General features: G+C 44.7%; 1 long non-coding RNA gene across 1 annotated transcript in view; it reads left to right on the forward strand.

Moving 5' to 3' along the window:
* Positions 1 to 15,648, forward strand: part of LOC142566692 (uncharacterized) — a 59,609-nt gene that overhangs the window by 7,553 nt on the left and 36,408 nt on the right. The window contains exon 2 of the long non-coding RNA XR_012825101.1: positions 1,487 to 1,789. This is a non-coding gene — a long non-coding RNA (uncharacterized LOC142566692). The remainder of the gene's footprint in view (positions 1 to 1,486; positions 1,790 to 15,648) is intronic.

Below are 15,648 nucleotides of genomic sequence, written 5' to 3' on the forward strand. Positions count from 1 at the left end.
CGACCTAAGCGCAATTTTGCGTCTATTTTTATTGGAGTGCCAGCAGCGGTGCAGGCTAGTTTCGATGGTAGCCCGGAAGAAGTTTTATTATTCCATACTCTTCTATCTGGCAAAAGTTGCCAAATCTGACAAATAGTTAAAGTTCAGTCGTCGTTTGAAACGCTGCATGATGTTGGTAGGAGAGTTCCAAATGAAATGTTTAACAACGCGTAGGAAAACTGTCGATCAAATTGAGCGATTTTTATAGGCGCGGTAAACGAAAAAGTTACGCTAACATCTCGACGTTGAACTGTACCAGCTTTGTCCAAAAAACTGCAAAGCGGCCATTAGATGGGCTGGAGAAAACACACAGAATTTAGCAGCAGCAAAAGTCAACGGGCACTCCACGTATAAGAAAGAAACTTGAGCAGAGCTACACTAGCTGTCTGTGACAATACACTAACGAGATATATAGGTGAAAGAAAATTAGTGAAGGGCCGCAAGTGTCAGCCAGATTCAATCCAACGGTCATTGCAAGTGTTCTTAATTATACGCATTTAATTATGATGCTACCGGACAATCTTTCAAAGTGTCAGACATTTTCAAAGTGGCTTTGTTCTTTAATATGGCATATTAAAAAAAAACCAATCTGATCTGACAACGCAGGTACTCTTTTTATACCACTTTGTTGTGAGACGGCAGTATCTTGAGAGACTGCCACCATTGCGCTGGCAGCTCAGGCCTCTTAAATACAGCAAGTGACATGTGCAGCGATTATTTAACGACAAACTGAACTGTGCTTTCACGAATCAACAAAGTTACGCCATCAGGTCTTTGTAGCTTTAGATATCCGTTTGAACGACAGCCTCACGAGACGTACTGCTTTGAAATCGAAACCTACGAGAAGCCAGGTTTAGTGGCGACGCGCACATCAGACCTCATCTAAGTGGCCTGAAAAATTGTCAGTCGGTCCTCAAGCTTCCGCGCCAACTTTCTGAAACAGATTTGCGCAGCATTATGGGCCCTAGTTACGTTGCATCTGCGAGAAAACGCGTCGCTTGTGTGTGACAGAATACTAAGTTCACGTTTTAGTGCTGCTTATCGAAAAAGCTCTATGTATAGCCTGGGTTTACCTTGGGTTCTCATTTCGAGTGGGCCAATTAAAATTGGGCAGACATGCACCCACTGTAAAGACGAAGGCTTTCTTCTGCTCGCAGAAATAGCTGCGGAGTATCCGAAGGAAGCTTCGGACACCTCATAGCGCCCGCGTGGGTTAAGTGGTGGACAGCGAAGCAGGACAGAGGGACACGCAGAAGACGAGCGCTTACTGCCTACTGTAATTTTATTGATTGATACAGAAGCTTACGTAGAAAAACATAAATATATGCAATTCTGCATAAACTTCTATACCAAACGATAAGCATGTCAGTAAACATGGCCCACATGGAGTGGGCTCGGTGGCACCGCAAGGCGCACGCTGCTAACTTTCGTGCTCTACTGTGTACAGGCATTCCTGGGACCCGGTTTGCGCGGTGATGCCTCCTTTCCGGCTCCCTTCTGACACACTGCGTATGTGACATCGACAGCATCGTATCAAGTTGGCCTGGCCCCTGTTGCAACCACATCGCTCTTGCGGTTTCACTCGGCAACGCCCAACGTGATCCATCTTGATAAATGTTTCGGCAATCCAGCGACTCCAGCGACCTCCGAGGAACTGCATAAATTCGGACAACGCCTGCTACCACCTTTTAGTGGGCTCGGTGGCACCGCAAGGCGCACGATGCTAACTTTCGTGCTCTACTGTGTACAGGTTGGTGAAAAATATCGTCTTACGAAGTGTTTTAGAACCAGCTGTACATGCCTGGTGGTGTTGCCGAGCCCTGTCTGTTTGTGGTCATGTTGTATGAATGTGTCTCGCATGGTTCACTTATTCCTAATTATGTGTGGCGACATAGAGGGAAACCCAGGTCCTGATTCTGATGCAAAGGGTAATCGTGATCCTGATTCTGATGTTCTACAACAGATTTTACATACTGTCACAGAAATTAAGGCTTCCCAAACTGAGCTTCAAATCGGTATGCAGGGCGTGCAAACACGGCTGTCTCTCATTGAGAACACGCTTGCAACACTCAAAGACTGCAAAGAAAAAGTTGAAAAGTGTGAAACAACTGTTAGTGCGGTTCGAAAGCAAGTCGCACATTTATACAGTAAAATTGCCGACTTAGAGAACAGAAGCCGCCGGAACAATATTGTGATATATGGTATTCCAGAAAGTAGCGATGGAGGCCCCGCATCTTTGAAGAAATGTGTCGAGAATGAAATCTTCAACAATTTGCTGAAACTAAAAGTAAAGACTGTGGAGTGCGTCCATCGCGTTGGCAAAAGATTAGCTAATCGACATCGACCCGTCATATTGGGGTTTTTTGATTTTCCCGAAAAAATGACAGTTCTGCGCAACTGTTCAAAGCTCAAAGGCACAGACTTATCGGTGTCGGAGGATTTTTCCTTTGCAGCTCGTGAAACGCGTAGGAAGTTATGGGAGTCCTCAAAACCGAGCATGCGGTGATAAAGTTGTGCTTCTTTTCGATAAGCTGAAAATAAATGACACGCTGTACTCATGGGATAAGCACGTGGAAAAAAGGATACCTCTTAAACAAGCGCGTTCTAAGATGACTGGTCGCGAGGGTAATAGTTCAAATGCATGATGCCAAAAAGAACACCGTCGTTTTCTTTATTGTGTTTCAACGTTCGAAGCATAGTGAACAAAATAGATAAACTAGAGGAGATTTTATTGGCTTACGAACCTGACGTTATAGTGGTTACCCTAAACGTGGCTTCATCACTCTATCCACGACTCAGAAATAATTCCAAAAAACTATAGCCTAATTCGCAGAGATCGTGATAGCCGTGAGGGCGGAGTGGCCATCGCTATAAAGAATGGTCTAAAGTTCCAAGAGGAACAAGGTATACCTAACCACGAGAGTCTCTGGCGCACAGTCACATTTCAAACTACACCTCTACTAATAGGTGGAGTATACAGACAGCCTGGGGCACATGAAACTTACCTTACGGAATTACACAACTACCTCCTCGAGAAAATGCATGATCGGACGAAGCTAGTACTTGATGGCGACTTCAACTTGGCAGGAATTGACTGGGATAACCTGACTGCCAGCAATAGGGAAGTAAACAGCTGCGAACGACTTTTTGATACCACGCTAAGTTTTTCTTTATCCCAACGCATAACGCAACCGACACGCGTCCAAGGGCTTGTTTCTAATATTTTAGACCTTGCTTTGATTCCCTGCACAGTAGACACTGAAGTTAAGGTGGAAGATAGAATATGTGACCATAAATTGATTCTAATTCATTTTCCTAATCTTAGCCTGGCAAAAAGTAACGCTGAAAATTCACATATAGTTATTAAAGATTATTGCAGAGCAAACGATGAAAGCATTATTGATTACCGGGAAATGAACTTAGACGATTTTTACGCTGAACCTTCCGATGATGTCGAGAACTTATGGCTAAAATTTATAGCGGCAATTTTTCACTGTGAAAAAACTTATATTCCTACGAAACGTAAGAGGACAAGGTGAAGAAATCCTTGGATAACGCGAGAAATTATTCATATGAAACGGAGGCTGAAAAGAATCCGGAAGCGTAAATGCGATCCAACAGTAATAACTAAATATTACCACGAATTTAAAAGCTTGTTACGGCAAGCAAGAAATAACTTTTTTTCACACACTTTAACAGATTTCATGACAAAGCAACCGAAAAAATTTTGGCGTTACCTTGCTAAGCCGGACAGTCCAATCCGTAAGATAGAAATCAACAGCATCATTACTGAAAATACGCGCACAATAGTTAACTCATTCAATTCATTTTTCCAGTCCGTATTCACCCAAGCATGCCCAGTCCAAGTACCGCTTGTTCAACGTGACTCGGCTATGCCGGAAACCGAGATAACCGAATGAGGTATCTTGAAGCTGCTTCTACAACTAGATGTTAAAAAATCCCCGGGCCCAAATAAAATCCCAAATGCGTTTCTTAAGCGTTATGCAGAACAACTTACCTCCTTTATGCATAAAATATTTACGCTTTCACAGAAAAATGGTGCAGTTCCGACAGACTGGCTTCGCGCTAGAATAACCCTAATTCATAAAAGTGGTAACAAACTTTCTGTGGAAACGTATCGACCCATATCACTTACTACTTGTTGTTGCAAATTGATGGAGCATACCCTCAACAAAGCCATCATGGACTACCTAGAGTCTAAGAATATACTGTACCCTAAACAGCACGGCTTCCGTAGAGGGCTGTCCACGGTAACGCAACTCGCGGAAATAACTCACGACACCGCTGGCATAATTGATTCTAAATTTCAAGCTGACGCAATACTCATAGACTTTGCGAAAGCATTCGATCGCGTACCTCATTCTAAATTAATAGCCAAGCTTGAATCGATTGGCATTAATAGCAAAGTAATAGGATGGATTTCGGCTTACCTTACAAATCGTACCCAGTATGTAAGTTTAAACAATGTAGATTCTGACTGCCTAAGCGTTTTGTCCGGTGTACCCCAAGGGTCTGTTTTAGGGCCAACATTGTTTCTTATATACGTTAATGGTATCTCTTCTTGTGCAGAACCAGGTGTAACATTGCGACTTTTCGCAGATGACTGTGTCATTTATACTGCAATTCGTAGTACTGACGACCAACTAAAGCTTAATTCTTCTTTACAAAACATTGCCCAGTGGTGCAATACGTGGGGGATGGAAATAAATATCTCTAAAACAGCGTTCATCAGCCTAACCAAGAAAAAACGACCTTTACCATTTACGTACAATCTTAAAGGCTTGAATAGTACACAAGTCGACAAAGTAAAATACTTGGGTGTTACATTCTCGCAAGACTTAAAATGGGGTATGCACATCACCGATACATGCGCCAAGGCATTCAAGCAATTAGGGTTTCTACGCAGAAGACTGAGTAAAGCACCTCAGGCCGTAAAATTAACTGCCTATAAAACTCTGGTCCGACCTATCTTAGAATACGGAAGCATAGTGTGGGACCCTCATCAAAAGTACCTCCGCGATAAACTTGAAAGATTACAGAATAGGGCTCTTAGGTTTATCTATTCAAAGTATTCTTGGCACGACAGTGGAACGGACATGCGCAATCAAGCGCATTTGGCAACTCTTTCCTGCCGGCGTCATGTTGCATTTATGAAGTTTTTTTATCTCCTCTTTAACGGACACATCAAAATCGGAAAAGACGACTATATTCATCCGCCTGGCCGTCGGTCTACTAGGACAAACCACGAGAAGTGCGTACGGCCATTTAATACGCATTGCAATACGTTTAAGTTTTCCTACTTCCCTCGCGCTGTGAACGCTTGGAATGCGCTACCAAGCGAAGCTGTAAATAATCCAAATTTAGATCAGTTTTGTTCTCTAGTAGAGCAGCTAATGGACCCTGTATAGCTACTTTTCCTGTTGTAAAACGTCAGAAAGTATCTTGTAGTGTTATTTTCGTGTGTACATTTTTCTCATGTATAGCATACGATTCATAATGCTAGATTTTCCGTTTTCGTGTACGCGAAGCGTAAAAATGTAGGTAATATAATATTGATGCACTTGTTGTTGAAAAGTGTTCTGATCTACCTTGTCTTTTTGGGAACTTGTTGTATCTTATTACATGCCTATGATGATGTATGCCCGCTCCCTGTATGGGTCTGCAGAAGACCTACAGTATTGATAAATAAAAAATAAAAATAAAGAAAGCGCTCGTCCTCGACTTCTGCGTGTCCCTTTGTTTTCGTGATGCACGACTTATTATGTAGAACCAACTGGCCGAAACCACTGCCCCATGGGCACGGGCTGCGTGCTGGGTAATGAAGCAGCGACAATTAGCAGAAAGAATGGGGTTCTCGCTGATTAATATGGCTGGTACGCGGCATTGATAAATGTGGTAAGAGACCTTGGGCTTTTTTTTGCACTTGGTAAAGCGTATTTCAGTGCACCTTGTTATTGTTAAGTGGCCTTTTCTGTGAATAAAAGATATTAATATACGCTCCAAGGCGCCAGCTCCATCTGCTATATTATCGAAAGCATTATAAGTACGTAATTATTTTCATACGGTGGCCTAGAAATGGGTGCCGGTGGCTGCTGGTATGGTGGTCCAGGGGGTCTGAAAGTGTTAACGAGGCAGGGATATTGATCCGAGCGGTTGGTGAGTAAAATAGAAAACAGAGAAAGTCTTACTGCGGCCTTGTCACTGGGGGACGTCCTGGAGGTGGCGGAGATGGGAATACAGGTGGGGGTCGAGGGTAAGGAACCTGTGGTCTGCAAAACATATGTATTCCAAATGACGCACCCAGTGATGTACTCAGCACAAACGTTTGTTCTAACTGCCAGTCACATTTCATTCCATAGAAACTTGTGCGACTAATTTTCATTTGCTGAGGTCATGATATCTGCATAGCCTTGTGCCTGCAATATCCAGTAATTCCAGTAAATTGCTCTTTCTGTATTTACTAACTTCAGTAGAATAATTCAAAAAGTGAGTAGGTAATGCAGGGAAAGGGTAATGTAAAAGCCTCGATAGCTTTCTCCTTCGTATGATTGGAAATAGAGTAAGCACAGTGTAAGCATACAGGGCAGCGATGGAATAGTGAGAGTATATTATTGAACGAGAATTGAGAGGCATGCGCAAATTCGCAGAGCGAATATAGGCTGAATACTGTCACTTGCAAGCCAATCTGAGCCACGCAGTTTTGCTCGCCGCACAATGTGACGCACAATCAATAGAACATGTTTGAAGTGGACCAATCTACAGCTCTTGAAGTTTCCGAGAAACTGCGTCCAATTTGATGAACAGCCTCTGATTCTGGTGAAAATGAAGATGCTGTAAACTATCAGATAACTTATAAATAAAACTTTAGATAACGTATCTTCTCTATTACCGCAGATTCGAAAAATCCAGTCACTTAAATGTGTCCTCAAGGATGAGAGCTCCTTATATGCTCGATAACGTTTTTTTTCCCTACTTTGATGCACAGTGCTATAGACAGGAAACACCCGTGGTTCCTTTCGTCTGTTAAATATCGATGAATGACTGGCAGTACGGTAATGTACTGAATTGCCACATTCTTGGGAATTGCAGGCACCCTGTTAAGAGCAAAATCGATGTGGTGGTGTGCGGTACGTCGAAATGTGGGGGGAAGCTGCGACCTGCGCTTGGTGGACAGTGAGCGCAGTAATTCGCTGGTCGTGAAAGGTGTTCGTGACATTTTTTTCTTTTGTTCTGCTGCACGAGTAGGGTGCTACTTTAAACCATTAAGGTGTTACATCGTTTTCCGGCCTCGGTAATACATTGATTTATTCGCGTTTTGTCGCTCGGCGAAGGTTGCTAAAATTTTCGGCTGCAGTTATCATGATGGCTGTAAAGAAAGCCACCGTCATGATAACAACCCTATTTTATCCCTTAAAAGAGGGACACGTCTCCCTTTTAACTAGTAGGCAATAAACAAAAAATCTTGCTTAAGGCTTGGTACATTACTATAACAACAATAAAACAGATTTAACTACAGCCTTTTTATTATAAATGTGAATGAATTAGTGAACAAATTAATTAATTAATTATGATTAATAATAATTATTCTTGCTGTTCCTTGGCGCGAAGACTAATTATAGCCAAGGAGGGCCAGATAAATATGTGGACTACGGGGAATCCTTTAACGGGCTGGATTTTTTAAAGCTGGTTTCTCATAACAGGCCGCAACTTCGCTGTTTTGGCAATGAAGAAAAATGTGACGTGGCTATGCTTCAACTAAGCGTGCGGTTGGAAAATTGTCCCACGGCGTTCTTTGATTTCGTGATGTAGTGGCAGCGAGGCAATAAAATGTTTGCCCACGGAATTTCACGCGTTGTGTTAATCCGGTTACGGCATCTATTTTTACGATTCAAAGAGAACCATAAAGTTTCATGTTAGCTCTTCTGACCTAAATTTACTAATGTATGCACATTTTCGAGTTTGTCCGATACGATTGTATTTGCTTCAGTCTTTTCATGCTTTAACAAGAAATGGTGCAAAGAACGGATGCTGCAATACATTGTCGATGACGTTTTGTTCTTGTAGTGTTGAAATATACTCAGGTTGCTGTAACGGATATTAAGAGAAGTGAACGAAAAATAACAGTACGCGATAAAACAACTTTCAAATAGAAATGTTTTGCACCGCCTGTTATCTACTCGCAGACTTCTGTGACAGAGAAAATGTCCACGACATCTTACGGTGGTCTGGTCGGCGGCGCACGAGGGGGCTGGTACGCAGGCGGGGGCCGTGGGGAAGGAAGTTGGGGTCTGCGAATGTGGAGGTGCGGCAGTATTCAGTGTTGAGCTCACGAAAGACAAATGCCACAACTACCGTAAAGTAATGCCTGGCTGAATGCTAGCGCTATGTCTCCGCCATAGTGTTGTGCAGGGACGTGATTCCAGAGGAGCGATGTCGATGAATTATGGTAGGCGAGAATACTGCTAGTATTACAGTGCCTGAAGAATAACCTGAGAACCATGGGTTAGGTATTGGTATGGTATTGCGATGTACCGGCACAGAGTAGTACTAGGTGGTAATACTGACCATAGAGTGGCGGTGGCGCAATGCAACACTCATCGACATGAGAACAATTTGAATCCAGAGGTTGGTAGAGAATCATCGAAGAAAGTAAATTCTTAAAATTCGATTATTATGCGACTGTAAAACGATCCAAGGATGCCGGTGCTTATTCATTACAGTAGCTCAAAGGTAGCATGGCAATGTACAGGCTCTCCCAATTATCGTGAGCCAAGATTTGAAAAACATGCAAATGCCACGTAGCTGGACAGCACCAAGGTAATGTTGTTTACCGTCGCTTGGAGATACTCAGATTATTTTCTGGATTCCGCCTAGTAAAAAATAATTTATCAGCTTCTCGAATATTATAGTTCGATGAAAACTGTCAATGAGAAAATTGTACAGCCACGTGAAAAACTGCCGATACAGCTTTCGGTTGGTCAATACGTGCTACATAAAAGTGTTTTTCCGAGCGCGCAAGAACCCCGCGAATACACGCAAAGTGCCCGGAGTGGCCAGTCGCGGGGCAATTTTTCGCGTATTCGCGTGCTTCTTTCAAGGTCTGAAAAACTTCTAATTCAGTCTATATGTCCTTTCAAGCGATCGGACAACTATGCTTTCGTTACGATTCCGCCAAGCCAGTACTCCTCCCGGCCTTTTCGCAATCAAGTGGAATGGGGAACATCCGATGACCAGACGATTTGTTCTAACTGCCGACGTGTTGGCCACATTTTCGTCACTGATCTGGACCTCAAGCCTTGCCCTGGCTCACCAGGCTTCCACAGAGTCACACAGCTCAGGCGTCATCATCTGCACGGAAGAGTCGTTCGCCCTCACCGCAACTGTCCCACGTAGCCACTATTCTCCATCCCCGATGTGCCGCCCCTCCACGGGAAATATACAGGTGCAGCTCCGAGGAGTGATGCTGCAGTTCCTCAACCGACCTTACAAACGGATAGGAATTTACCTAATCTGTTCGTAGATGGTGTCCCTGTTACTGCTCTGGTTGATACCTCACATCTCTATGGTGAGCCACCAGCTTTTTAGAAGCCTCACTAAAGTCCAAACCTTCGCGGCGTCCTGTGTTGTGCGAGTCGCTGACGGAACATTGACCGCAATACGAACGCATGCCGCCCCCGTTTGTGTCGTTGACCGCCAAACATCTGTTTACCGTTCTTGACGAGTGTCCCCATGACGTTATTTTCGGCCTTGATTTCCGCTCACTCCGCCCTTATCGGCTGCTCCGCTGGGATTCTTAAACTCGATTTACTTTGTCCTGACCCTCCAGAGGAAGTTCCCAGCAGATGGTGCTCCACCGCGCACATTGTGCCAGTGCCTGACCTTCCCCTGTGCCTGACGGTGGCTATGTCGTTTCTCCTCTCGCAGACGTGCTCGTTACCCATCACGTTGCTCTCCCTCACATCGTCGTCACCTGCAGCTCTACCCACCTTCCGCTCGTCAACTTCGGAATTGGCACCCATGTCCTACCGCAAGGCATAGGCTTAGGTACGGTGTCCTCCTCCCAGCAATGCCAATTGTCAGCCTTGATGCTGGTACTGCGTCATGACCCGTGGACTTTTCAGCTTCTTCGCCGTCTGTATTTTCTGAGTCAATAAACACTAAAGCTCCCAATCTTCCATCCCACCATGCCAACAAGCTATGCTACCTGCTCGGCTCGTTCAGCGACATTTTTTTCACCCGAATGGTCGGCTTTGAGGCAAGACCTCGTTAGGGAAACACCGTACTGACACCGGTGGCGCACACCCTATTCACAGGCGCCTTTGCACGAGCGACAAGTCATTCAAATGGAGGTACTCTCTCGAGGAACCGTCATTCAAGCCCTTAGTGTCCCCTGTCGTTCTAGTAAAAGAGAAGTACGACACCTGACGCTTCTGCTTGGATTACCGGAACCTCAAAGCATGACGTCATCGTTTTTTTTTCACTCCTACATTTTCTATGTACCTGTATTGCCTCTAACTCCTCCTTCCTGGTTTTTCCAATGCTGCCCTTCCACATAATGCGCCTGTCACTTCAGGCGGCACCAAATTACAATAATCAGTCAACTTGTTAACTCACCTGGTGTGTGCCTAGAAACGGACAAAGTTCATGCCGTACAGAAGTTGCCCGTGCCAATATGTACAAAGATGTCCGGAGCTTCGTGTGCCTCTGCTCGTATTTCCACCGCTTCGTGCTTATTTTTAAGGAAGTCGCCCGTCCTTTTACTGGTCTTCTAAAGGCAGACGTCTAATTTTGTTCGGGTGCTGAACAAGCCACTGCCTTTTCAAAGCTTATCTCTCTTCTGACATCTCCACCCATTCTGGGTAGATCTTACCGTTTTCGACCCGTGTACACCCCCAGAAGTCCGCACTGATGCCAGTGGTCACAAAATCGGAGCCATTTCATGCCAAAGCCAGCGACGCCACGACCACCTGATTGTTTACGCCTGCCGTCTGCTTTCTCCAGCTAAAAAGAATTATTCGATCACCGAACGTGAGTGCCTTGCACATGTCTGGGAAGTGGCGAAATTTCGCCCTTACTGATATGGTCGGCCATTTACAGCCACCAAAGAGCAGCATGCCCATGCGCTCTACTGGCTTTCGTCCTTGAAAGACACTACCGGTAGCCTAGGCCCAGGGGCGCTACGCCGACAGGAATACCCGTACACAGTTGCCCACAATTCTGGCCATTTACACAAAAATACCGACTGCTTGTCCCGCCGTCCCGTCGACGCTCTTGATGTTCCTGCGACCGATGCTTTCGCTTCAGTTTTTTCCTAACTACTTTTGCTCACCTCGCTGCCGAACAGCGCCGAAATCCAAAAATGCGTGCTTTTATGGAAAGCTCGCATCTGCGCCAAGCGATCCTTTCCTTCGCATGCTGCTGCTCGAGGACGGCACTTTATACAATTCCTTGACGTTCCTGCAGAAACCATCCTCCTGCTGGTGTAGACCTCCTCTACTCGGACCTTTCCCCACATCTCATTTCAGCAACAGGTAGATTTCCGACCTCCTTTCCGACCTCCTGCGCAACAGACGCGGCTGACTTCTTGTTGCACAAAATCTTTATCACCACGGCGCTTCTCGTCGACGTTTTGCCGACTATCTTACCAGGGATCTTGTCCTTCTATGGTCTCTGACCGCAGTGTCGGCCTCTCGGTAAAGCTAATGTCATGCTACTCCGGTCCATACCGGGTCCACCACCAGGTGGCCGCCGACGTAACCTACAAGATCTCTCTGGTCACGCCTATTGTTCTCTCCACCCAGACTTCCGGTGACGTTCGTTCATGTCAGCTGCCTAAAATGCTACCAGTCCTCCTCTGTCTCTGAAGCACCTGGCTCCCACGTGGGGGGGAATATTTTACACTCCTTTGCACAACACTGAGTAAGAGCAACACGAGCTTGGCGCTAAAGGTAACGCTTCAGTGGCTGGCCTTCTGGGGACTTGTCCCAATTGTGCACATCGTGTAAATACATTTCCCATTTTGCTTCCTCCCTTCGGTGCCTTATGTTCTTATATATATTATAAATATAAGCAGCAATACGAAAGGACACACGTACAAAATTCAGTTCTCACGAAACATTTAAACAGTGCTGCTCATCAGTTCTCATTTGTATTTCCGATTTCACTGTCGGTCCCTACATTACACAGTTGGCGTTATAGCGTAGCGAACCATTGAGATGCGACCTGCAATAGCTGAACCTCTCCGTTTAATGGGAAACAAGTCGGATAAATTAAATAGAACATATAGAAAGCAGAACTCTCCCATCTTTTTGAATGTTGAATAATGTAGTAGAAATATGCAAATGTTTTCATACGGTGGTCTTGGGGCAGGTGCTGGTGGCTGGTAAGGTGGACCAAGGGTGCTGAAAATATTTAAGTTATAAGATTGCTGACCCCAGTGGTTGGTCGGCGATCTTCAATGAAAGAGGCCGTGAAAGTCTTACGGTGGTCTCGCCACCGGAGGGGGCCCTGGAGGGGGTCTGGGCGGAGGAGGTGGTGGTCTGTAAAGGACAGTTAATGCTGGTTCATGTTTTATTTATATTTGGCAGTGGTTGAATGGGCAATGAGTGCAGGCGTTTCTTACGGAGGCCTGGCCAAAGGAGGTGGTGGAGGGACTGCAGGTGGTGGCTGCGGTGAGGGAAATTGTGGTCTGCAAAATATTTGTGCATTCATCATGAATTCTTATTGCGGGTACAAAGTGGAAGCGGCCGTTCTTAGCACGGACGTTGCTTTACTCCATCGAAACTTTGGATGGGATGTTAACTACATATATTACACTACATACGTTAGCGTTAATATAAATGTTAATGTAGTTGCATTTACAGTTTTCATATTTTATACAACTGCACTTTTAGGATAGTTAGGAATTATCATAAGCTGCCAAGTTTCAACACAGAGTTGCCAGAGTTGTACAAGATATGAATTTTATGCCATAAAGACAACCTATAAACAAAATATAAGATGAATACCTTGTGTCAAAGCTTCCGTAGATCTGTCAGCTGTGCATAATAAATGTTGTGCAATAAAATTGTTGCGTTGTGTCCTGCTCACAACGCAGCTAAAGGCTTCGGAATAGACGCGATTCTTATTACTGTTCGTGAAAGAATATTTCTGTGCGGAATGCTTGGTAAAAAAGTTCCATATATTTGGTATGAATGTAAGGTATACTTGTTGTGGTCCTTAATCGCACAGTCAGGGCCGTATCTACAGAGGTATGGTCTCTTCATTGTCGGTATTTTCATGCAGCATGCGTCAGAGCGTGCGTTAAAAAATTGAATCAGCATAAGGAACACGAGCTTATTAGCCTTTTTCTGAAGAATGATGTTTTCGCAGCGTACAACTTTAAAATTAAGTTATGTGTGTCTTACCAGAGAATGATAGAAATAGATTACTCGAACTAAGAACTACACATGTGCTTCCTAATAACAAAATATTAAAGCTTTTGAGGTGCAGAGTCCTACGAATTACTTAATCCAAAGTTGAAGCTTATAATCCTGAAGGCACACAAGTGCTTCCAAATTCAGAAAACACTCAGGCTGCGAGGTTCATCGAAGCAATGAATCGCGGCTCATTTCATCCAGAAAGACCGGGTTTGGAAGGTCGATAAGGGCTGGTACTGATCCCCTGTCAGATGTCTATTTGATACGTAACTGTTTACACCTCGTCATCGGGCACATATGAGTTAGTATCTCTGTAAATGTGTGACATTGATCGCTTCGAGCATTCGGTACAGGAATACTCGTACGGTGGTCGATGTAGTGGTGGAGTTTGATATAGTGGACCAGGAGATCTCAAAGTCCGAGAAATTTCTCGTGACCAATACAATCATCTGGAGATTTAAGTCACGAAAAATAAAGTTAAAGTGACCCTTACGATGGCCTTGCCAACGAAGCAAGTCTCAGTGGGACAATAGGTATTCTATAAGAGTAGAAGTCATTGAGAGTATCAAAGGTATTGCGTATTACTATTTTATATTTAAGAAATGGAGTACGGATGTTTCCTTTCTTACGGAGGTCGGGTAAAAGGTCCTGGCGGTGGTCTCGGAGGAGGTGATCTAAAAGAGGAAGCGTCAGTTAGTACTCGCAGGGTTACTGCGGACGAGCTATTGTTTCAGATGTGAAACAATCTGCTTACGGTGGTGTCGCCGAGGGAGGCGGAGGAGTGTACGCAGGTGGAGGCCGTCCTGACGGGCGCCGGGGTCTGTCAAAGGGGCAGAACATGGGCGATCGCATTGCGAGCTGTACTGATTGATTTATCGGTTTTCCTTTTCCCATTTATCTTGCAACACTCCTTTGCATCTACGCAGTCAGTGTCAATCACATCGCAGAAAAATACCGCTACGTAACTGAGAAGTCATATCTCATGGAATTACGCCAAACTACCCGCGCAGTAAAAGAAGTGGGAAATACTGCCCATGAAATGTGATGGAAATATGCAAATGTTTTCATACGGTGGTCTAGGCGCAGGGGTTTGTGGCTCGTACGGGGGACCAGGGGGGATGAAATTGTTTAAATGAAAAGAATGTTAGCCTAAGCGGTTCTGAGCCATTTTCTATGGAACAGACAGAAGAGGCTGAGAAAGTCTTACGGCGGTCTCGCCACTGGAGGGGGCCCTGGAGGGGGTCTGGGCGGAGGAGGTGGTGGTCTGCAAGGGACAGTTGATGAGGGTTTATGTATTATATTACGCAGTGATTGAACAGTGTATGAGTGCAGACGTTTCTTACGGAGGTCTGGCCACAGGAGGTGGAGGGGGGAATGCAGGTGGGGGTCGAGGTGAGGGCACCTGCGGTCTGCAACATGTTTGAGCAATACATATTAAGTTTCGTAGCCTGAACTCCGTGCCAATCTTGTGATAATTACAAGCATCGTTTTATTGCATCAAAATGTTTTATTCAATGCGCGATATTTATTTGTATTCTAGAAGGCACTCTGGAAGGTCACTAGCATAATGCATATATATACGTGTGTACTCAAACGATTAGAAGCCTACAACGAAGGACACCGACAGCATAGGTGGAATTAATATTGTTTGTAGTTCTTATTTGAAATTAAGAAATGATTTATTATTGCTTTATTTCAGTTAGTAACTACAAATAATTCCCACTGTGCTGTCATTCTTGTCCTTGACTATTAAATATCGCGTCCATCGGTTTCCTTTCTTATGCTCTTATACAAATATAGGCCGCACCCCGACTGATGCGTAGGAAATGAAGCACCTTTTTTTCATACGTGCGTCCTCCACCGACAAGTGCCTGTTAAACTACCGGATCCCGGCCGGGTCTCTCTCTCTCTCTCTCTCTCTCTACACACACACACACACACACACACACACACACACACACACACACAAAGACAGGCAGATATATATATATATATATATATAGATCACCTGTGCAAAGATTGCAATGGAACACATTCGTTCAACTCGGATGTCAGTGAAGGTTACAGTACAGATGTCCTATAACTAGGTTGGGATGTACTGACCGTCTAAGTGGTTGCGCAAAAGTTGCAGCAACTTATCCCGGCAGCTGCGACTCCTCGCGTCCCCTTT

This window comes from Dermacentor variabilis, unplaced genomic scaffold (assembly GCF_050947875.1).
Source record: "Dermacentor variabilis isolate Ectoservices unplaced genomic scaffold, ASM5094787v1 scaffold_13, whole genome shotgun sequence".
NCBI classification, from domain to species: Eukaryota; Metazoa; Arthropoda; class Arachnida; order Ixodida; family Ixodidae; genus Dermacentor; species Dermacentor variabilis.